Here is a 23963-nt window from a genome sequence, read left to right on the forward strand (position 1 = left end):
CTGTAGCCACTGGTGATGGGTGTGTTTGAATCTATAAGCATTAACATTCCTCACAATGTGCTACTGAACATCTTTAAAAGCTGATCTTCCAAAATGGACACAAAAAGTCAGTAGCAATTTTGTCCAGAGAGTCTCGCAAGACAGTTTAATTTCCCTTGTTAAGGTATCCGACAGTCTTCATAGTATTTTCCCTTAAATTAAGCCTGACTTTAAGTTTTTTTCCCAGTTTAATTCCAGCATTATTAATCTATTCTAAATAATATCTCTGCCTTCCTTGTTCTTCCGAGCAGCTAGACAATAATTGCCTGTTTCACTTCACTAGTATTGAGGGATTCCACTGGTGCAAACATATAGAGTGTATTATTAGTCCAATTTTATTTTATCATCATTACAATGAATTAAAAGGAATTATAAAATTCTAAGCTTGGAAAGCAGAATTAGACCTGTAATTGCATTCACATCAGAAGCTAAATTTCCTTTAATCATTTTTACTTTTATCTAAAATTCTTGTAGAAAACTCTTTGCAGAGGTATGTTACCTACGTTTCTCCAACATATTTCAGGCTGTAGCAGGTTCCATATAAAAGTAAAGTGTTAAAGAAATCACAGTTGGAAAAAGAGTGTTTTGCTTCCAGAGCTGCTGAGATGTAGGCTTTGTGCACAGCTGTAGACTTTTCTTGGGTATTTAAGACACGGTAGAACTTTGACCTTGTCAAACTAGGCAAAAGACAGTGGATAAATTGGAGGCTTCTGTTGGTTTTGGAGAGCCTACAGGGTAGTCATGGACTTTCTTCTAACCTTCACAACCATTTGGTGACAAGAAACGTGCCACATGTTCTATCCAGAGATGTCAGTGGGAATTCAACATTTTGATACTAAGCTGGAGTGTTAAAATACAATGGGAAACTTGAGTTAATGCAACACTGGGGATCAGTTCCAGCGGAGTTTCTTTCTCCATAAAAAAATGGAAAGTTTTTTTTTGACAGAAAGGAGTCACTTATCCTTTACTGAATGATTTTAGTTCTTGTGATGACAGATATGTGTGTGAGAGTTTATGTTGAGAAAAGATTTTTTTTTTCTATAAAGTGGATGTAAGCCTAATTTTAATTGCATGTTTTCTTTTTTATTTTAGTTATAGAAAAATACCCTCTAATCTTTGACATGATTCCAGCAGGAAGAGTTAACAAATTTAGCTCGTACTGAAAAATCCCTATATACAGACAATGAGGAGAGAAAGATTCTTATCAGTTTCTGAAACTAGATTTTTCTTTGTTTCTTTTATATATCGACAAATTATGCTATCAGAGTGAAGGAATGGTTTGAGATTTATTAGATTTTCAGAAAATTAAATATATGAATTAGATAGGAGTGATATATCTCACTGTCAAATAATGGTCTGTGATAGTGAATATATACTGGATTTTCACAGCTCTATTATTAAGTGATGTCTCCAAACAGTAATTGGAAATGTTTTTCATGGAAGATAAAATCCTAGCTGAAACTTGATTTCTTTCTTGACCTTTAAAAATATTATTGCATGGTAAATGTATGTTTCCATCAAGTCAAAGATCACAGGGAATGTAAGTATTATATTTAGTGTATTGTATATTAATGTATATAGCTATGTATACATATATAACACCAACATATGCTCTGCACTAAAAAAAAAAAAAAATCCTAAATTTTCTTTTATGTCATATTCCCTAAATACTTTTTCAAGGGATCTTTGTAATGATTCATTTATACCACATGACATACTGACAGATGTCAGAATCTAGAATAGGTGAATGCTCCTATGACTCTCTCCAGTCATAATTATTAATACGTACTTTTCTGCCTCTCTGAGTGAAAAGGCTTGTGGGACAAATGAGATTTGGACTTTGGGAGACAATTCTTCTGTTAGCAAAAGTCCAGGTAGCTTGAAGAGAGAGCTCTTGATGATTTGAAGTTTGTTGTCTAGCAACCTGTGTGGCACAGTCATCAGTCAGCTTCTGGAGATCTACAGGAAACTCTTGAAGTTATACAATACATTTTGAATAGGCTTCAGATTCTGAGGTCTGAAGTACTTCAAATATCAAAAATAATTTTGGCAAAACACTCTCCAACTTTTCAAAGGATCAAATATTCCCAAATCTATTAAAAATGAAATTCATCCCATAAATGTCCCCTTTTACTTTCCTCATCCTCCCAAGATTTCTTTTTACCTGAAAATAACTGCTAAAAAGTACCTGGAATTCTAATTTTCATATCTTACAATTTGAGACACCACTGATGATTATTTTATTACACTATAAATGAAATCTATTAACTCTGATATGAGTCAGCTCTCATAAATTATGAAAATAATTTTTCCAAGATTGTGATTTTGCTGTAAATCAGACCAAAGAATTTCTGAAACCTTGTTCCCGCCCCCCCCCTTTTTTTTTTTTTTTTTTTTTTTTTGCCTGGAATATTTGTTTCTAAATAGTTTGGTTTCCAAGCTAGGTTAGGAGTACGTTTAGAATTTTTTGCCATATGTAATTGATGTGATACTAAAGAATAAAAAAGATGTGCATCCTCAGCTACATCAGAAGACTTTGAAACTGTCAAAAAAATATTTCTTTTTCTAACACTTTACTTAGGGGATATTTCTTTAAATCTAGAAATATATGAGATTTAATGTATAGATTCTGACATGCCAATATGGCTCTTGCCAACAGGACTGCAAAATCTTCTTGCTATTCCTGAACTTTCCTAGCACCTTACTACTAAGACAGGTCTAACCAAATGAGGTATAAAATATATGGTTCAATGATTTGCCTAAGAGAAAGGCAAACCTGCTGAGTACAGTTGCTAGGAAATGGGTGTAGTGTGAGCAGTCTTGCACATCTTATCTCCCTCCCTTTCCTCCTTCCTTTTTACATGTCTAGATGTAAAAATATTTCACATTTTCTCTTTTGTTCTGATATCTACCAGTCTGAGCTGTGGCTCTCGAATGTGGATATGAGAGCTCTTTATTTTCGTAAGGAATTATACCATCCTCCTCAGTCCATTAGTAATCCTGCCTGCCTGTCTCTAAGCAATCCCTAGTATATGACTCTTAAATTGTTAGAAGTGTAACATGAAGTCTCAGTGTGATAAAATTAAAACTTTTGGTGCATTTTCACAAGAGTACCTTTGAGGACTGCTCTGTTGGAGCAGTTCCTTCTAGCAGACAATAATTACAAAGAGCAGGAGGAACCACTAGCAAGAATTTGTAACATTGAGACTGCTCAACATATGCTAAAAACATATCACGTTTCAAGATATGCAAAGAATAATGTACAGGTATCCACTGAAGCACAAGCCGATACCTAGATGAAATTCTTCCCAGGCAAGAGCCCTTGCACCTGGCATAGAGAGTACTCCAGATTCCTGCTTGCTTTTTACATTCAGGGAGACACAATTATTTAATCATATTAACTAGTATTATAACTCTTTACTACACACATAATAGATATACAATAATATTATAGGTATGTTATTTTCATTTCATGCATTGTCTCAAGAAGAGAAATAGCCTTTGGCCCTCAAGTGCCTGGGAGATAACTGCGGATAAGCCTTCAAAATTTTGGATTAGAAGAAGCAAGATTACTAAAATATGCTATGTTTTGCCAGACAAAATCTACTAGACTTACTTCAGATGTGGCCTTCCTAGTAAGATAAATAAAGAACAGTTTTATTTGCAATTTTGAATAGAATTTAAATACCAGACCACTAACCTTGTCAAAATAAAGGAAATCTTGGACAAATATAATTTTAATTCCTGAAGATCTAAGGAAACAGAAGTTTTAAGTGCCTGCAGAGTAGAGCAGCAACAAATCTATTTGTTTTAGGTTTGCAGTTCTTTATTTGTCCACCTAAAATGTGAAGTTGATATAACATGCAACTAAATTGTTCTGTGGATTTAATCCTATCTGATCTCCAAAGTATTAATTGACCTGTACGAACTGTCTTGGTGAATGAGACTCATACTCTTAATAAGGTTCAAACTACAGCCTGATAAAGCCCACAGGTAACAGTTTTTACAGCCTCTTCACACTCTCACTAACTGGTTTTGATATCTTTCAATAGGAAGAAGTATGGAATTGCCTAGTGACTGATCTAATATTGAATTCTCTTCAGCTACTATAAATAAAACCCCCAAACCAATAAATTCAGCCATTTCTTTCAAAATATATCTGGGTAAAAGTATCTGTTCTCACTGAAGAATATGATGGAAACCCTCAAAGTCACTCCTCATATTCTGTACTGCTTCTGTTCTACTCCTATTCATCCCTTGTTTATTTATCTAGCCATGCTTCTCTACCTTTCATATATTTCAGAAAAAATTAAAATACATGGGACAATTGTTTGTCCTCTTATTAGGTATAACTTAAAAAGAAATTATCCTTTCTAGCAATCTCAATATTCAAGCATACAAGCTATTCTGTTTATAGTATGAACCTTCTTATATGATGGATGATTTCTCTGTTTGTTAGCAGATACGTATTTCTCATTTATTATTTCTATCTGTACTTCTTAGTTTTTTTAAAATAGATAACCTACTTAGTGGTTAAACAAAACCAAAGGTCATGAAATATAAAGATATTTCAAAACATTTGAAGGACATTTTGAAATGTCCACATGTACAAGCATTGAAAAATTTTAAAATGTCACTTTTTATTTTACTGAACCATAACAGATGTGCATAGTTTTTGGAAAAAAGTATGCAAATATTTCAAAGCACAATCACAGTAAGTTGAATTTGGCAGGGTAGAACAGATGTGTCCACCTGTTAAGAGATTAGGCTATCAGGTTTGGGTATGCAAGATGTGATTGAAGCTCATAGTGGGAGCTATTTAGGAATGCATCCAGGTTAGCAGGAGGTAACTGAGATTCTGATTACTGTAGCATTCCACTTTGCCTAATTCAAGTCATTGATTGCTTTGGGGAAAACAGAATAGCACACCCAGGACCACTGAAGGGAGAATGAATATCCTACACTATGTGAAAACAGTGCAGAAATTGTACCTATTTTTCAATAACAATGAAAAAGAAAGAGAACAGGAGGTTCTACAGGGACTGTAGAATAGAGTGGACTCCAAAAATAGTTATTTATTTTGTTTAAATTTGACATCCCGAAAAGCAAGAAAAATTATTGATTCAACTACTATAGCAATAAGACTAAGTAATTTTTTGGAGTCACTTCAATAAACTGTGAGAATAATAATCTCAAAGCATATCTAATGCACAGAATATCACACTCATTTTAATGTGAATTTTGTTCAGCCAGGACTGGAAATTAATTCTGCTTCCTTGTATTTCTTAATAGAGAACAGAAGCATATGGTAAAAGAGTTAGAGATCAAAGTCAGATTTGAGGCAGCAAAATGCAAAGAGAGCAAGACGGATATTGTGGTGGGTTTGTATTTTCTTGAAGAAAGAATATTTTCACAGTTGTTGCTAAAAATTTCTTCTTACCACTTCTGTTTTGCCTGCTCATATCTTCCGAGTACTCCTGATTACTTCATACCTTTGGTGCTGTCTTACTCTGTAGATCTATTATTCTGCAGAAAAACTATAATTTGTTCAAATTCTTGGGTTTCAAATGAAGTTCTAACTTGGTGACATTATTGATGATGAAGAGTGAAGCAGAAAAGACATAAGTAGGTTTTCAAATGCTGGCTTGGTCATATAAATGTTAATAATGAAAACTCTGTGATTTTCTATGCTGATAATCTTGTGTAGATATGAGTGAGAAAGAATGCAAGTGCCAGTAAATTATAATTAATTAAATTGTTCTTGCTATTTAAATATTTCCTTATTAAGATTGCTGCCTATGCTTTGTGTTATTCTGCAGAAGTCCAAAACTAACTGACATGTGAAATTTGAATGCTTACAGCTATCAAAAGCTTAATTTTATACATGATACGAAAAGTCCTAAGAAATGCTGTGTGACTATAGCAGACCTGTCATTGGAGGATCAGAAATACAAGTAAATCTCTGTGTTCTCATAGTTATGGCAATGTTTCCATTCAAATCTATTTTATTTGTAACTTTGGGACTAGAAAAACACATAAAGAGTTCAGACCAGGATGTGGAAATTTACAAAATGAAAAGAAGGCATATGAGAGAAGTCCTCATGCTCCTTTAGCCAGAGCTAGAAAATGCAAGGTTTATTATGGAGATCTTGTCAATCTTATTTATTATTTTTTCAACTTATTATTTAGCATGAGATTATACTCTCATACTTTATTTTGACAGCTGATGAAATGTTATGAGGGGGCAGTCTTTAACTTTTACAATTCTGTCAGCATCAAAGTGCATCCATCAGTTGGAACTGGATGGCTTGAGCTTTATGGCAAATTGAGGTTATGAAAAGTCTTGATAGGTCTTGCATTAAAATTGTTGATTTTGGTTTGCTCCAATGTGACCACTTTTTTAGCATGTTTTATAATCTGCTCAGATAAACCTCATATCTTCTAAGGACATATATGCATATATGAGAAATTATCAGCCCTATTTTCTGAGGCCTGTAATAATTAAGAGTAATCTGATAAAAACTGCTTGCTTTTCATCTCAACACTTTCAATAATGATTGCATGGTTTTGAATCCTGAGGCTTACTTTTAGGAATAATCCATTTTCTTGGGCAGGTAAAGTAAGGCAATATGCAAATAACATTGTGAGTGTATTTTCTAACCTTCCAAAACATTTAAATTGATATTTATATCCATTCTTTCATCATTGCAGTTAATGGTTAAATAGATTGCTACTTTGATTGGCATGACAATCTGAAATTGTGTAGAAATATATTTTCTAATTAGAAAACACTTTCCAGGTTAAAAGTTTTATTTCATATGCAAATTTTCACCTTACTAATGGTAAATCTTTTATAGCAAACAATTTTAAGAATGTTATTAAGCTTCCATATTGGTTTTCTTCAGAAAAAAATGAAAAAATATTTTTGCAAGTTCTTTGTCTCTCCTCAGAGGAATCGTTCAGTTGTGATGACTTGGACCAATTTTCCAGCTAGCATTCAGGTAGGATAAGCATGAGACTAACAAATTCATTTTCATATTAATCAGAATGAAGTTGAAGCCAAACCCAGCATAAAAATCAATGAATTAGAACTGATAATTTTGAGGGTGTCAGAACACAATATAAATGAGTGGATAATATAAAGAACTAGAAAACAAACAAAAAATAATTTCTTTCTCTGTCCATAGATTTTTGGCTATGGTCAATTCAATCAGAATATCTGAAAGGCTTTTGAGTCAGAACAATAAACACACTTCAGGGCCATGAGCCCCAAATGATGCCTTTCTGCTGCTGACAAGGATGTAAACAAGCTGCTTTTAGTAACGTTTTTTCTATTGTTGGAATGAATGAAGCTGTGGTTGCAAACACAGCTGAAAGATAGGATGGGTTTTAAATACTTTTGTTCCTGCTGAGCCATTACCAACACCTGCAGTTAAAATAATTATTTCAAATGTTTTTTTTTTTCTAAAAAAAGGAGTAGATAGCAGTAGACCTGTCTTGTTATGGTAAATTAACATCTGCACTTAATATGATTCCCCTTGGTTGTAAATAACCTGAATTAAAGCTTGTTATCTCCTTTGGAAAGTGTGTTTTATGTTTTCACCTGTTTGTACAGAGATAATTAAACATTTCACTGAAATACAGGCTGGATGACTATAATCTTATTTTAGCCATCACAGAAATTATGGAATATTTTTACAGCAAATATTGTGAATATTTAATTAAACCCTATTCTGAAGTAAAGCAAGCATAACTGGTGCAGATAGCAAAAATGGATTAGAGATTCTGAGACTGAAGAGAAGAGCTGAGTATAAGAATTGGCTATCTTGTTATTATATTTTTTAAATAAAATGAAAAAATAATTTTCTTAATCATAAAAACCAAAAATTAAAACACTTTATATTCTAAAGCTATATAAGAAAACTAGGAACAGATGTGGAATAAACAGGAAAACTCTTTGCCTTATTTTAACAAAGGATTTTTACTGTGATTAAAATGGAGTTACTTGGTTTATATCATTATCAAAATAGCTAAAAAGGATGCATAGTTTTTCTGCATGCAAATCCTCTAAAAATATTAGGAGTTGAATCTCGGTGCCTGCTTTGCTTTGGAATGTCCCTGAGATTGTAAAAGTCTTTGCTTCCTAGCGTGCCACAGCCAGAGAAGGAGTCTGGAACGTTTTGGATCGCATTCTCAAGGTTGTTTATTTTTTCTTATCTTAACATTCTTTCTCAAGGAGCTGTGGTCTGTCCAGAAGGTTGGTCTGTGGCAGACTCCCTTCCCCTTGGGGTGGTGTTACCATTTTATACTAAAAACGATGTGTACTATGTTTACAATAACATGCCAATATCTATCATTTATGTTGGACAGTGTGTCTCTACCTTAAACCAATAGGAAGATGTCACCATCACACCAAGACATGGAGGACAAGAAGAAGGAAAAGAAAGCTAGGACAGGCCCAAATTCCTCCATCTTGTACCACCTGAACCACATTCTAAAAGCCCCAAAATTCTACTTTTCCGCTCTATGTTAATTCAAATATCACACTGCTCAAACCCTTGTGGCCTGCAATTCCTCACACAGAATTGACAGTTTTCCATGAGCTAAAATTCAAGTCACAGATATTTTTGATTTCCTTCCAAGGTCTCTGAGCCCCCTGCCAGGGTCTCAAGACAGCCAGGGCAGTGAGAGGGATGTCCTGGACTCCGACAGTTGAAGCATTTATTTTAGAATGTTACAACTTCAAATAGTTTTTATATGTCTTGTCTTTGACCATGCATTGTAACTTGACCAGATCAGAACTTATCAAACAAGCTCTCTGTTCAATGGTATTTTCCACCTGCTGTCAGAATTCAGATCTATCGAAGTAACCTCTCAAAATAAATTGTTAGCTTATATATCAGAATAAGCTTTATCAACTTAACGTCTGGTGCAAAATTATTTGAAACCTTTGATGACCTGGGGCTAGAGTGATTTACAACAGATGAAGAAGCTGATCTCTGTTTGTAAATTGTCTCCTAGCTTTTATTCCTACTTTGCAGATATCATTACACAAACCCATCAGTATTAAGAGCTTAAGACTATCATAGAATCATAGAATGCTTTGGTTTAGAAGGGACCTTAAACATCATCTAGTTCCAGCCCCCATGCCACGGGCAGGGACACTTTTCACTAGATCAGGTTTCTCAAAGTCCCATGCAACCTAGCCTTGAACATCGTGTTCCACTCAGTGTGTATCCAGGTGCTCACTCCTTTTTCCTGAGTGTGTAATGTCACATCTTTTTGGCTGCATGGATGGTCATGTTGGTCAGGGTGTGAAGAACATAACTGAGCTGATGTTGAAACATTTTAGAATTTATTTATTGCAGATGCTCTTGTGACTAAGAGACCTCCACAGAGTAAAAGCAAACACTTAAAAAATTTGTGGACTACTTGCACAGAATGATATTTTCCTCTAAGAGATGCCCAAAACTCCTCACTATTGAAAGGAAGAAGATGCAAGAATTGCTTTAGTTAAATTAATATCTGTGCATTTTTCTCCTCTGTGAACTTGATTTAAAAAAATCCTCTGGCAGAGTATAGATAATATTAAAAGAAATTAAATAGAGGACCTCCTTTAAAACTCTGCCTATTTGCTCTCTGCCTATTATATTTTTTTTTTTTACAGTGGTGTTTCTGGTAATAGAGGATTTGGAAAGGGATATTTGTGAGAGTTTCTTTTCAAAGCATGGAGCATTTCACTGATCTCCTTAGCACCATTCATTTTCTGACCACTGCATTCTGGACTGCCATCTTCTCATTTAATTCTTCTTCCTAGCATTACATACATTTAACTAGATTGTTCAAGCTAGTTTTACCTTTGCAGGAGTTTTTACTTTTCTGAAAGATCAGAGTATTACAGCACACTTGCTCCCAGAGAGTGCTTGCAAGTGATGCTACACAAATCCCTGCCTCTGAGATTGAGGGCATCACCCCTATTATAAACCAGCTATTGTAGGGGACCAAGGTTAGCTTCTATCACCTGTGGCTGGGTCTCCCACATCACAGTGTGAATTCAGCATTGTTGAGACTTTGGGCACATCTCTGCTCTTAATGCTTAATTTTACCCTTTTTTTCCCTCACTGAATTCTGATCTGTGGTCCTTTGAATGCTATGTGCCCCACAGCTGCCACTACAGGCAACCAAGCTCTGCCAGTGTCAGCTACAAGAAAGGTCAATATTTTCCTTTAAAGGAAAAGGCACAGTGATGATCATAATTAGGTATACTGTATTTCAGAATTAAAGAAAAACAATTCTTAAATCACTGCTCTTATTTATGAGCTAAGGAATCATTATTTTACTCAGGTCATAAAAACTGACTGAAGAAGAGTGAAGGAGGTTATTAAAAGGAGGTATTTAAAAGTTCAAGCCACTGGAACTTATGTCCTTTCTACTCTGAAATAAAGCATTTCTTTTTGATTTCAAGAACTGTTGCAAGTCTAAGAATATAATGATTTTTGAAGGGCATATCTGATGGCGTATATCAAAATTGTCAGGCATCAAACACTTTCTCCAGCTTGTGTAATAGAACTGTGCTCTCTTTAACTCCTCTATGATTTAACTGATGTGTGAAAGACCTTTAACAACTATTGACCCCTATAAACAATTACTAAAAAAAACCCAGTCTCAAAGCAAAACAAAAAGAAGAAAATGTTATATTAAAATATGTACTCTACCACTAGTAATTTTCTTGGAAAGACTTTTTGTTTGTTTATTTAAATTCCCTTTCTAATAAAAGCATATACCAAAATTACAGCATTTTTTAGAACCCACAGAATTTGTCATGAATAAACAATATTTTTCAATATTTTTCATCAACTGAGTGTTCATGGATTACTTTGAGGCAATAACAGATAAGTATAGTTTTGTTGACTTTATAATGAAAAAACCCCACACATTTCATATTTATCCTAACACAACTGGACACAGCTTTTCAAAACTAAGCCCAAAATTTCAGAATAATGGCAGAATGAGATGCAAACAAAATGAATAATCCGTGGGGATGCCTGTGCCTTCTTTACTGATATTTATTAAAAGGAAACAGTCTTGTTTAATTTGAATTCAAGCTTGGAAGTGATCTTCTAGACATGTCACTTGAAGGGTTTGAGTGAATAAATTGCTTTCAAGACAGCTGAGCAAAAACCAAGGGTTCTGATGATACTGAGTGATTTGAAAATGTTACCAATTCCTCTTAGAGATGACAAGATTTTTTTTAAATCATGCCATCAAGGAAGTGTTCACTGTGAAAGATTCACCTTGAATGTCTTGTGCTGTTACAGTGACATATGTTTAACATCAAATTGTTTTCCTGGTCCATGGACAGCACAAAATCTTTTCTAAAGCCTTGGAAAACAGAGAGAGAGATGTGATTCTACATATTTCAAATGCGTCTTTATCCCCAGCAGACTCAACTTTTATGTCATTGTTTTAATGAAATATTGTTGTTACAGTACCATTTAATCAGAATTGGAATGATCCTAAAATCAAATAAAGGCTTTTGAACACAGCAATGATGTTTACTTTTTTTAAAAATAAACAACTTTAAGTCATGACTTTGGGTAAAGTACAAGGATGATTTAATATTGTATATGCAGGTATCTTTATGATGAAGAGCTGCATGTATTTTTTTTGCCTGAAGTTATAGCTTTGTTGTGAATGCATACATGTGGGTTTATGTATGACTTAGACCAGTTGAATCAGAGGCTAATTTCTAAAATACAACCTTTTAAATTAGAATGTAGAGAGTATTAACTTGAGTATAATATTCAGTGTATTTTTCAAATGTGATTCAAGCTTATATGTGATAGGATTTTACTGATATTCTATAAACCAGGCAACTCTTCTGAACATGCCCAGACTGTCTCAAAAAAGGTGAGGGTAGCTATGCAGTATTCTGTCATTGATTGCTAAAAGCAGACTAGTTGTTCCTCTTTTTAGTTTAAATTTTAAAGAAAAGTGGGAAGCCCCTGCCTTGACTAGCTAAAATTAATTCTTTTTTTGGCTACAGCTAAGTATTTTTTCTATCAGGAAATCTGACACACCTACAGCCCGCAGACCCCCGAAGTTACCAGGCTAGCCCAGATCTGCAAGGCCTTGGGAGCAAGGCAAAGATTCCAAAAGAGGCTCCAACCCCTGATGTGGTCCAAGATGTTTATTCCATGGGAGGAAGAGGGAAAGAGAAAGAACCAGGACGGGACAGAGCCTTATCTAGGCTCTTTACAGGAGGGGCTACTTGGTTCCAAGCCAATTGAGTCAGGAAAGGAAGGGTCAAACTAACATGGTCACAGCTACAGGGGTGTCTGGGGAGGGAAAAACCTCCCCAGAGCAAAACAACAGAAATCAATTATTTTTCCATTGTTAAGTACCTTACATAACAGAATGTATGCCATCCTGGTTTATAGTCCCAGCCTTCACAACTACTTTATTAGTATGGCTTCTTGTAGATCCATGTTCATTCCATCATTTGCCCTTAACCAGGCTGTTCCTACAGAGACCTCTGCAAAAAGGCTCAGTGTGGCAATACATGGCTGCCATACTTGATGTAGCATCTGCCTTGAACTTTCCTAACTGCAGGCTTTTGGCTCGTCCTGCTCAGATTCATGTAAACTTTGCAAATGTCAAGAACAGCATGTAGGAAAAGTTTTGTACCCTGTTTTGTAATGCCTTTTCCTGGTTGCAAATATTGAAGTAAAGACAGGAAACACTATGAATTTTAATTTCCTTATGGTTCTAGTTCTTTGCTGTTCAGACATATGGAGGAGGTTATTGAAATTCTCATTCTGCAAGTTTCTCTTGTCATCACTTGAAAAAAAATTTAGTAATGGAAAAGCCGTGTTAGTTGTAGGACATTCTATCCACATCTTTACTTAAGCAGGACTCAAAGGATTGCTTGTACATCCCAAATATTCTTGCAAACTTGCTTCATAAATTTTTAGAGCAGAGAGATTATACTATCTCCCAGGAGATAGTAAAACATTTGCAGATTTTTTTTTTCTGGCTTATTCTGAGGCTTTTCCACATTGTATATAGTGTCTGTACAAGAACAGAGGGTTTAACCTGTCTAAATTTAAGCTGAAAGTCAAAATCCCAAATCCCTTTCTTATTATCTACAGAGTAGAATATCTGATGCTACTTCAGGGAAGCAGAAATAGCTAAAACTCTTTTCTACCTTTTAGCCTCAATCTGCATGAAACATATAGGGATGTTGTGCTGGTGGGAACTCATGTTGTGAGAAACAGTAGCCAGTGTTTTTGGAATGCAGATAAAAGTTGGATTTTCCATGGTGAAGCAAAATTAGCCTAGGACTAGTCAGGTGTTTTGCCTTCACTGCCTATTAACATTTGCCAATAAGTAGAAGACCTCTGAACAATCTATCAGATAAGTTTATTTCAACTCATGGACAATATCCCCTTAAACAGTGAAGATAGTGGTTCCCAATAGTTTTGGAAGATCAGGTCTTAGCTTTCAGTTATGAGACCTGATGAAGGAGCGTGGACCATGGTGAAGACCTAGTTTTTAACCTGGAAAGAATTGGGGCTTTATTGAAATTCACATACACAGGATGCTCGGAATGATCTTACACTTTGTAACAAATTATTTTGTTACAAACCCATTTCCTACAGGAAAAATATTAGAAGGGTCCCTGTAGTCCAACAAAATAATTTATTTTTTCCTTTTGCTGAGGAGGTGTGGTGACTCTTACCAGCACCATGCTGTTCAGTTTCTTTCTGCTTAGTTTTTTAAACATGTACTTACCAACTGGATCTTCATATTTAATTAATATGAGTGCACTCTTTAATAGGTATATTTAAATTCTTTGGGACCATTTTAATGAGATAGTATTAGCAGCTTCAGAACTGTTTAATTAAAATGTTGGTATGATCCTTAAATCAAATAAGGGGTTTTGAACACAGAAACTTTTACTTCCTGTGCTACTTTTTAATAACCCCAAATCATGGCTTTAGATAAATTGCTAGAATGCATTTAGCATTATATATATAAAGAATATTCTTTTAATGAAGAATAGCAGAGTGTATTTTTTTTTCCATTAAGATAAGCTCTGTTATGAGCACATATATCAGAGTGTTAAGTGTGTGGTTGTGTATGACAGAACCCAGATCCCTTCTATCAGAGGGATAGTCAGTGAACAGCGCTGGCACCAGCATACCTGTGGCTGTCAGACTTGTTTTCTCTGGTGTGTTTTCTCTCAGAGTTTAGGTTTACCTTGCTTAGCTGTAACAATAACTGTTTAATGACCAGGTGGCTGTCATCTAGTTTTAGTTCTATTTACCTTTGCATAATAGTGTGGAAAAATTATTGTTTGTAGTTTTGGTGCTAGCAGACATAACAAGTGGCTGCACTCCTAAGAGTGAATTATTTCTGTGTTGGGGTGTAAAGGTTAGGGTTGACAGCAGAGACCTTGTAGGTGTGAACACAGACTAATAAACAGAGGCTCCATGAATATCCACCAGTGGACAGTTACTAAAGAAAGTACTTTTACCATAAGTTTGGCCCCAACAAAAGAAATCATTCAATCCTTTTGCTGAGGAGGCATGATGACTGTGTAATGGCACCATCCTATTAAGTTCCTTCCTGCTTAGCTTCTTCAACTTATACTTACAAACTTGATTAAAAAAATTTAATTAATGCACCTTTTATAAGTGTATTTAAATTTGGCTTTTGGCGTAAGTGCTGTGGTGAGCAAATGTAGAGAAGTCTTGCTAGATTGATTTTTCTTCAGGAGTTTTCTCTGTTATCCTGCCAACTTTTGTGACTAAGAACAGATCATCTCTTCCTGTTATAACAGCAATCACTCTCTATTTTATGTCCCTGCTTCTTCCAAAGAGCAATTAATAAAGCTAAAAAACCTCCTTCATAAGTCAATCCTAAGGTCTCTAGCATGGATAAACAAATTTCAAAATGTAGCTTCCTTATATCTGAGTAAATGCGTGCAGAAATACAAAATGATGAGGTTGGGGATATGGTTATCAAGTGGTCAAGATCTTAAACTTACAACATGTTATTATTTTGAAGGCAGGAAGTAGAAGTTATTTATGATACCATGGGATGTGGAGTCCCCAAGTTTCATGAGCATTTGAGAGTATTATGAAATGAAGCCTGTTGAGTGTTGGATATAGAGATCGCTTGTATTTTATATTTGCAAAAATTTATGGCCTATCTATTCCACACAAAAATATCTGTATCATGGCTGAAGTCAAGACATATATTCACATTAATTTCTCCAACATTAAGCCCAGGTATAAAAAACACATTTGTATAAAGTTATGTAAGTGATAGGTAGAGATTTGCATAGGAAATGGACCAGTATCTTAGAAAATTAATATATCTATTTAGTTTCTAATAAATTAAACAGTTCGGTTTTGATAATGGTCATTAATTGACATGAATGTTTAGAAAATATTGAACAGTGAAATAAGGAAAAAGGAAAACAAAGTAGAAAATATTTTTAAAATAAAAGATCAAGATTTTCATTTATGAAATTTAGGATACAAACCAGTTGTTTTAACTCCTGACAAATGGAAAATCTTCTGTTTTTAATTATAATATTGGTGAACTCTGTTTACCATTGAAATACCATTGCTCGCTTCTAACTTGAATTGATCTGATCTTGTCTTTCTGAGATGAAACATTTTTGTGTCTATTTATTACACTAAGAAACGTTTTGTATGATGAGAGAACAAACTGTATTTTGATGTAAAGTCTGTGAAGTCCTCACATACACTGTTCAATTTTCTCTGAATATTTCCTTATTTTTCAATATTTTTAAAATAATGACAGAATACAATAGTCCAGTATCTATCTCACCTGCTTCATATGAAGGAGTAAAGTCTCATCTATTTGGCTACTAACTAGTTTCTTATTCATTTACTGGTAACCTGTGTTAATATCTCAGTTGTGATCTCACAGTTTAATGTCAGACTTAGTTGCTCACCACAAGCTCCAAATCCTGGAATTACTTCATCAGGATAGAGTCCCTCCATTCCCACCTGTAAAGGTATAATTTCAGTACTGTTTAAGGAGGCTTTTGACCTTGACATGGCCTTTAGTGTAGAATTATATCTACCATGAATCTGAATAATTTTCTATTTCATCCTTCAATTTCCACATGCTCATAATTTAAGAAATCATTTTTTTGTTGTTTGTGTGTCTTAAGGTATGTTAATTAATGTCTTATTCCAGGATTGATCAGTGCAATATCTGGCCATTAGGAAATATTAGGCAGAGGGAATGTCCTTTGTGACCTTGAATAGTTGATTCTTTATTGTTCTTCAATACTTTATAATATTTTGTGGGATAGTTTTGGAGTTGGTCACACTCAAAAATCTCATTTTACTGCATATATGACTGGACCAGCATAATTTTTTCATTTCACATTTTAGACCTCTCATATGTTGGTTCATTTTCCCTCATGCTCTGTATGCTAGTCTCCCAAAAATGTACAGCTAGGCAAAATTTTTTCATATTATGAGTAATTCCTATAGTACACTTGGAATCTGCTGACTTTACATGGTGGCAGATTTGGCTAAACAAGTGTGTAACTGAGGATGCATAGAGGAGAATTTTCTTAGGCATTTCAATGTCTTCATTTTATTAATCTTTTCTGCTCATGGTAGATTTATAAAGGGAGGTCAATATCCCATGAACTTAAGAGCTTTCATTAATTTTACTTTTTTGTACAGGAACAATATAATAACACAGCAGAGCTGAGGGACTGAAATGATAGTCCTGAACCCATTGCCTTTGCAATTAAGCTTCTTGAATTAGTTTTAAATTCTGTTAAAATTTTAAATATTGTGACAGACCGAAGCATGAGGACTTGCCTATCATTGCGATTTGCAAAGAACTATCTAAAATGTATGTTTATAAAATAAATATAATATCTACATAGTATAATATTATTGAATCAATACTTTCAAATGACGTGTCAGTTATTCATGGGGAACCTATAGAGGTAGACAAATGTTGTATTAAAACATCACAATGGAGGCTCTTTAAACTGTATAGAGGCAATATTTTGCAGCTATATTTTCAGTACATTATTGTGGGTGATATCCATGAATGATATAGTTATCTAGTGATCTGGGTATAAATAATGAAGAATCATGACCAAGATGTGGTCCAACTTCAGGTCCCATCCCTGAGGTGAGCTTGCTAATACCCATAGTGCTGTGTCTGAATCATAATTTTCTCTCTTGTCCAGTGAATGTTTAAACAATTACATTGAACTACTTTTTATGGGGAATATCTCAGTAAAATCCCTCTGGCAGAATCATAGTCTCTAAATTAGACAGAGAATTGATTTTAATTCAGGTCTCAAACATAACATATATGATTTAGAGTACATCCTCAACTAAGAAAAAATGAGATAATGCTTTCCATGTCAGGCTTTTTGAGCTTATTATTTATTTACATTTAATATTGAAACTAAGAAAACATTTTATATTGGAAAATGATAAAGAAGTTTCTAGTCTAGCTAAAACATTAATTGTTTTTAACCTGTCAAATTAAAAAAGAAAAAAAAATTTTTATGCACAGTAAGATTTTGAACTACACCCAGCATGTTTATGCACAGTCCACATCATCCATGGCTGCTTGTGTTAGGAGGGCAGTAGTAACTGGTCATTTCATCACTCAGAAGGAAGACTGATGAAGTTCCCGTAATAGACTGTGAATGTGGAACTGTGGGTTTGAACACTGATTGGTCAAAAAAATCTCAAGGCACAAACACTCTTGACTTGCAATATATCACACTGATTATGTAGATTTATTGTAAATTATTGGTTTTGAGGTTCATTCACAGAATAGAAGTTCATGGGATTAATATATTTTACAATTGGTGATAAAATTACAAATCTAATTAGTTCCTTATATTTCTGTGCTTTAGTAAGTCTGTTAAAGAGACACTTTGTAGTATTTCAGTATTCTTTTAAAAGGATAATTCATGAGATCTTCATAATGAATGGAAGGCTGCCTCCAATTTTAAATATCAGTATTCTGCCTAATAAGAGTTACCTTCCACACTTCCTTGTTTACTCAGAACAGACAGGAAGATACCAGCTGTTGCAGGAAAACATTGCTCAGTTCATGCAGTCATGATCAAAGCAGTTTATTGATTCATCACTGACAAGCAATTAACCAGCAACCAGTGAACTACATATTCAGGCTCTGTATCAGCAACACAGCAGATGAATGAAGATACAAGATACTTGCAAGCTATTAAAAAACACTGCAGATTTCTAAGCAACCTTGAAAACTAACACCAAAATGTTCTAAGCACCCCCTGCTTCGCTCCATCATTGGCAGAATGGGCAAGCAGCATCCCCACCCTATCGAGCACATGCCTTCTTCCCTGGCTGGCTGGGAGGGGTGAGTGCTCCTGCTCCTGCTCTCTGTTCCCTACCAAAGGCCCCTCCACAGGCACACCTGCCTGGCATGCTGCCCCTGTTACATCACCTCCCTGCTGCTGGGAGACTGCTCAGCCTGGCTCTGCAGGGCGGCTTTGAGAGTGCTGCATCACTCCTCCAGTTTGTGCTCCAAGATCTTTTCCCACAAATTTTCATACTTCATGTTTCTTTTGAAACTGTCTTCTTTTTGGTTTCAAATGTCTCCTTGAAGTTCCCCACTTATGTTTGAATCCAACTTAGAGTTATTTTTCTTGATTAATATTGAAGAAATGACATCTCAGACATTGTGGGGTGCTCTGTTTAAATACTCTGCTCACATTTGTGTTTCTGTCCCAGCAGCTGAACCTATCTGAGCTGTACAAATTAGGTTTGGGCTGTGAAAGTGCTTCCATGGTCAATTAATGTATAGAATTGAGACAAAATGCTCATATCTGTAGGACAAGGAAAAACTGCCACCGTTGGAGCGACATGGCAGAATTGATTTATCTGTTTTAGTGAGCATTAACTGAGAAGCCATCAAGTATGAAAGCAGTGATGTGCAAATTAAAAAAGATTATTACCTGCAAAAAAAAAATGGTTGGGATCAAGAAATCTCCTAAAATAACAACTGATCAAAACAACTGTGATTTGACAGAGTCACTTATCATCTACTTGAAGTGATTATAGTTTCTATTGATTATAATGAAAGAAAAATGGAAGATTTACTATATTATTTGTAGGGAAATTATCTTGAGCTTGTGGAGTGGAAACAAAGCATTTTCATTGCATAAACAGTGAGTAGCGACTCTTGTCTGTCATCTTCGTTTCTTTTCATCTCTGGTACTTAATATTTTCTAGAAATTTTTATAATAAAAATTTGTGGGGATTTTTTAAAAAACAATCAAGATTTCTGTGTGGGACTTCTTTTATTTTTCAAGGGAAATAACGTGCTATTGGAGTATAAGACAATAAGGAAAGATCTGTAGTAGAGTTTATGTTTAAGGATTACAGATTATAAGGAAAAACCACATTTTTAAATGTGTCATTATACTGGCAGAACTAGAACTGGATCATAGTTTTCCACAAAACATTGGCATTAGAAAAGTTTAATTTGTGATTTTTTTACACAGGTGTATATTTTAATGACATAAAAAACTGGTGGAACTGGAATCACTTGCCAAGGATGAAATTTCTCATAAAATATTTGAGTTATACCCATGTCAGTGTTACCTGTCGACCAAACAGGTGCCAAACCCAAGACCTTGTTCTTTATTCAATGCAATGATCCTTGTACACTGCCCACAGCTGTCCAGTTTTATTGGCCATTGTGTTTACTTTGTAGTGGCCTGGTGCTGCAGAGACTGGAGGAAAATAAACCAAACCAACCAGTGGAAGGATCAGATACAGCCAGCCTGGGAGAAGTGGGGAGCAGATCAGGTTCGTCCAGTAACGTGCATTTGGCTGGTTCCATGCCACATCCACCTGGCCCTCATGAAAACTGCAACTGACCTTATCTGACCATACACAGCTCAGAAAATTTATAGATTAGATGAGCTTGATGCTCCTTCTTTCTAAATGCAGAAACAGGTACTGCTAATTGTATAGTTGTTTCTAAGAACTAAAATTAGAAGTAGCATTGCAGAATAATAAAAACTACAGGGCTTTCTAATTGCTTTATAGTTATACTTCTGGAAACATGGTTCTACGTGAATTGAGATGGTGATTTGATAACTGATTCAATGTGTTGAAAAGCAAAGAAATTTGAGAGAAAGAGAAAAATATTTTCTAAATGTCGCTTAATTGAAACTTGAAAAATTAGATATAAATAACATAATAGTTACTCAAAGAATTACAAAATTATTGAGTATGCTTTTCTTAACCCACAAGCCATTTTTTTTGTGGGGGAAGAGAAAAATTACTTTTCTATTTTAAAATAATTAATTATTGTTTCTTATTTTAAGAGATTAGTTGATTCAAATATGAATTTGCATTCTGACTCTGTAATTTAGTCAGAGAAACAAAGCCAATTGTTTGAAATTTTGTTTTATCTTTAAGGGAACTATTTCATCATTCTAGAAAGGAAGAAAAATACTAGTTTGTTTTTCATGTAATTTTATTTTAAGTATACAAATATATTATCTAAATTTTGTGATCAAAAATACTTTGCTTTGAGTAGGAGGTTCATTTGAATCCCCTTTGCTCTCATTGCTTTCAATCCTCACTTTTGTGTTTGTATTTTAAACAACACCAATGAAATTACTTGTTGCTAAATGTGGTGGGTTGGCTTTGGGTGGGGGGTAAACTCCCACTCAGACACCTGCTCACTGCCCCCATTTGAAGGTGACTGTGAATGACACAGGGCAGACCCTGACATCCTTCCACAGAGAACATGCCTGCAGTATCTGTGCTACCAAAATTTAAAAGTTAGGAGTAAATTTTGTACCTGATTATGCACCGTCGCTTTGACAGAGAGGAAGAATAATCAAATATTGTGGATGAGCATGTCGAGAAGAATTTTTATGATAAATCAATGCAAAAGCACAAGAAAGATTACTTCCAGACACACTATGGCAAATTGCACGCTATGAATTTTGTTTGTAGATTTTAGATATTTTTATGCAGGGAAATAGCTGGAAAGAATTTCACAGCAGCAAAAACTTCAGTACAATATATTATTGTACCTTATTCCAAGAAAACTAACAAAATTCTACAACATCCTTTATCTTTGAAATTCAGGAGTCAATAATTATCCTTTTTATCAGTGACACTGACAAGTAAATCTCAGTCTAGACTTTAATACCCACTCAAAAATAGTCCTGATTATGTTCCTGCATGTCTATCCTCTTCTGTTTTTCACATTTATTAAATCTGGGTACATTTGACTATTGCTCTGTATTTGTGGTAATGAAATTTCCAGGGTGATTTTGTACTTTATCCATTTTAGAAGGCTGACACGTTAGAAGAAAAGATATAGAGCATGTACATACTATGTCATGCTTTCAGAACAGTGAAAATGGAACATACATGAGGCTATAAATGCTATAAAACCAGCTGCCCTGACTCCTAACTTTTGGAGAAAGATTCTTCAAAACCAAAAATTGACTTTCAGACAGGATATGTTTCCAGTGTCTCAGAAATATTCCTATTTAAAACATTGCTTGAGATATCTAAAAGTCTGCAAAAAACTGCAGGAACAAAACTATCAAAGTGTCTTTCTCTCTCACTCATAAAAGTGAAATAAAGCCTGGACTGTACTACCTTCAACCAGTGGGAGCAGCTGTATTTCAGGGAGTTAATGAGAGGCTCAGAAGAGGGGTAAGGAAAGTAAGGCCTGGGCACAGCTCTCTTCATATTAGTACCAACTGCAGTTTGACTTCTCCCGCTCTTGTGAGCCTTAGATCGGTTCTGCCAGGGCACAGACTGCCCCACTTCAGCTCTGTCCTGTCTCAGTCTGACCAATGTGGGGTCCCTTTGGCCAGAAGGCCGTAAATGGTGGAGATGTGCCAAGGAAACTGGTCACCGTCAGCTCATGTGAAATTGCGGTGAAGGTCACACGTCTGTAGTCTTCTCTGTGATATAGATGGTGTCAACACTTCTTCTCACTGCTGGTTTATCTCATTTAAAACTGCAGCACCTGGCTTCCCTGAGGACTTTCAGTAAGCTGGCTAATGCATGAATTACAGTATTACATTATAATCTCACCTTTTTCTTTCTTTTTTTTTTTTTTTTTTTTTTTGACAGCACAGACAAAGCATTGAAACCGTCTGTTTGGAAGAGTAGAAGATACTGTTTGGGAGGTTTTACTAAAGTAGAGGATCATTCATTTTGTAGACAATTTTGAGAATCCTGTGGTAAAAACTATTAGGAAATTACTTTTTAGCTAGTGGGCAAACTCGTTCTTGCAATGAATCTGACTCTTTAATGAGAAAATATTCCATTTGTTGCTGCTTCTTTTGCAAAAATATTTACAGGTAAGAGTTTTTTTCTTCAGAACAAATATGTTCTTTCTACTTTATGTTCAACTGAAGTCATTAGCCATTAACATGCATCACAATTTCTAGCTGGGGAAAAAATTATGCTTATAATTCATTCCAGTTTGGACAAAGGACAAAAATGTTAAGTTTTTAAGGACTTGGTGTTAAGTTTTATTAAAGGGCTTTTTTCCAAATGTTTTTTTGTGTGCCCCATGAAGCATGAATATTTCTTTTGTGTTACTCAAAGGTGGATATGCCAGTATTTACCATGTCAGAAAAAGATTCAAACAGTGTGAATATTTCTTCATTCCTGTTGACTTAACGAAACTGACAGTCATGTCACATTTTATCATGACATGTACCAGACAAAGAACAGTATGATAAAACTCAGTTCAAAGCAGCATGTCATGTACAGCAAAAAATGTAAGAAGATATGGTCTGACTTTGAATGGGTGGTAAAAATCTCTAGTCTCCAGATTTTCTATGGTAAGAAATGTCTTATGTCCAACATTTGAAATATGAAAAGTTGCATGGCTTTCTGCTGCAATATTTTCCTTCTTTTACTAATTCCCTGGATTTCACCAATACAACCAAGTTGTATTAACACCTTGCAGTTGGTAATGGCATGGTTGAGAGTCTCTTCATACAGATTATGGGACAAACAGGTACAGTGGATACCATCATGAGAGTTTACTACAGGCAACCCTGCCAGGATGATGACACTGATGAAGGTGTCCTCCTTCAAGGAACAAAGGGTACCTCTAAATCACCTGCCCCTATTCTTACTGGGGACTTTTTCTAGGTGTAAGGTGGGAATACCACACAGCTGGTACAAACAGGCTCAGAAGATTGCTAGAACACCTGGATGGTAACTTCATGATACATGTACTAAGAGAGATGACTAGTGAAGGTGCCCTCCTTGATCTGATGCTTGTTAACAGCAAAGATGTCATGAGCAAAGCGAGTGGCAGTGCTCTTGGTCACAGTGTCCATGAAGCAGTTGAATTTAAAATCTCTTGTGACAGGAGGAAGAGTGGCAGCAATACTTCAAACTTGGTTCACAAGGTTCACACGACTTCAAGCTGCTCAGGAAATTAGTAAGATCCCCTGGAAAAATGCTTTTGAAGGTTCTGGGGCCTGTCAGTGTTTTAAGCACTGCCTCCTAAGGGTACAGGAGCAGGCAATTCCCAAATGTCAGAAGACAAGGCAGAAGGTTAGCTTTGCTGAACATGGATCATCTCTTGATAACCTGCCACTAGTGGGGTTTTGGAGGGCTCCATCTTGGGGCCAGTGCTCTCTAACAGCTTCATTAATTACTTGGATGCAGGACTAGAGGGGATATTAACCAAATTTGCCTATGCTATTACATTGGAAGAAGCTGCTGACTCCCTCGAAAGCAGGGAGGCCCTGCAGAGAGACCGGGACAAGCCAGAGGTCTGGGCAATCACCAACCATCAGCAAGGGAAAATGTTGGGTTCTGCACCTGGGACAGGGTAATAATCCTGGA

General features: G+C 35.3%; 2 long non-coding RNA genes across 4 annotated transcripts in view; one reads left to right on the forward strand and one right to left on the reverse strand.

Annotated features, from left to right (window-relative positions):
• LOC116183733 (uncharacterized) overlaps window positions 1–23963 on the forward strand; it is a 186131-nt gene that overhangs the window by 80059 nt on the left and 82109 nt on the right. For all 3 annotated transcript variants that reach the window (XR_013340159.1, XR_013340161.1, XR_004148416.2), the window contains exons 2-3: window positions 19825–19919; window positions 22224–22453. This is a non-coding gene — a long non-coding RNA (uncharacterized LOC116183733). The remainder of the gene's footprint in view (window positions 1–19824; window positions 19920–22223; window positions 22454–23963) is intronic.
• The window catches only part of LOC110475291 (uncharacterized), an 89547-nt gene continuing 67512 nt past the window's right edge, over window positions 1929–23963 (reverse strand). Inside the window, exon 4 of the long non-coding RNA XR_002466249.2 lies at window positions 1929–1963. This is a non-coding gene — a long non-coding RNA (uncharacterized LOC110475291). The remainder of the gene's footprint in view (window positions 1964–23963) is intronic.

Source organism: Lonchura striata, chromosome 6, assembly GCF_046129695.1.
Source record: "Lonchura striata isolate bLonStr1 chromosome 6, bLonStr1.mat, whole genome shotgun sequence".
Taxonomy (NCBI): Eukaryota; Metazoa; Chordata; class Aves; order Passeriformes; family Estrildidae; genus Lonchura; species Lonchura striata.